This window comes from Suricata suricatta, chromosome 1 (genome assembly GCF_006229205.1).
Source record: "Suricata suricatta isolate VVHF042 chromosome 1, meerkat_22Aug2017_6uvM2_HiC, whole genome shotgun sequence".
NCBI lineage: Eukaryota > Metazoa > Chordata > Mammalia > Carnivora > Herpestidae > Suricata > Suricata suricatta.
Window position 1 is genome coordinate 103,108,881 of NC_043700.1, and position 1,487 is coordinate 103,110,367.

The following is a 1,487-nucleotide window of genomic DNA, read 5'->3' on the forward strand; positions in this document are numbered from 1 at the left end:
TGCTCAGAATGCACAATAGATTTTAAATATCACTATAGAGTAAATCATTCTACTGACTTTATGATTCGGTAGATATTTTAATACTTAAAATAATATCATTTTCTCCAAATGCAGTTTCCATAGGAACAGTATGCTTTACCTGTTAGACAAAGAAGGATCAGAACTGACTCTGCTCTACATAAAATCCTTTTCAGCTCTGATCACTGAATTCACATGTATTTTTAAATCTATTTCAGATAGTTAATATATTTTGTCTTGAGAGCATAAAATAACCTTCACATTTTCTTGACAATATACTTAGGTTATTTACAATATATTTAGTATATAGACATATTTGTTTATGCACATTTATACAAATATACATAAAAGAAGTAGGTTAGAAAAGACGAATAGTAATGATCTATTTTCCAAGTCCATTAGATGCTTTCTAAAAAGATGGCATATTTAGAAATACATCAATGTAAAACTACAGTAGTTTTGTTCCCCGTATATGAGGAGTTGAATTTTTTAAAAAAATTTTTAATGTTTATTTGCTTTTGAGACAGAGAGAGACAGAGCATGAGTGGGGGCGGGGCAGAGAGAGAAAGGGAGACACAGAATCCAAAGCAGGCTCCAGGCTCTGAGCTGTCAGCACAGAGCCCGACTTGGGGCTCAGGCTCATGAATTGCGAAATCGACCCAAGCCGAAGTCGTACGCTCAACTGACTGATCCACTCAGGCACCTTGAGTTGAGTTTGAAAGTAATTAATTAAGATATTTAAAAATGATATGAGTTTGGGGCACCTGGGTGAGTCAGTTAAGCGGCCGACTTCGGCTCAGGTCACCATCTCACGGTTCGCGGGTTCGAGCCCCGTGTCGGGCTCTGTGCTTATAGCTCACTGCCTGTGCTTATAGCTCAGTTCCTGCTTCAGATTCTGTGTCTCCCTCTCTCTCTGACCCTCCCCCGCTCATGCTCCGTTTCTATCTTAATAATAAATAAAACATTTAAAAAATAAAATAAAATGATATGAGTTTAATATTATAGTATCTCAGTGTACCAATGCTCATTCAATGGCATCAAATTTATCAGTGTTAAATTGAATAAGGTAAAAATGCTTGATAAATATTTGTGACCTGGTCAAAAAAAAAATCGGGGAAGACATGTGAAGTGGCGTGTACTGTGACTCTCTTTGAAATGATATTCTTAATCTCCCCTTTTTTGGTGCCTAATACATCAGGCAGTTACTCGGCCACCTGTAAAGAGTTAAGTCAGTGAAATCAAACTATCTGTCAAAACCTAGAATATACAGCGTTCCTAAGTATTCAGAATTGTCTTCATTCACTTATTAGTGTCAGTCTAAGGAAAGCTCAGATACCAGTTTTTCACAGATGGAACACCCTTCCTTTCTGGCATACTGTACCTGAATGAGTAAGCATACCACATTGGAAACAGAGCAGTAAAATAAATAGAAATGGTGATGTCATTTGCCTCCCGTCCTCAACATCAAT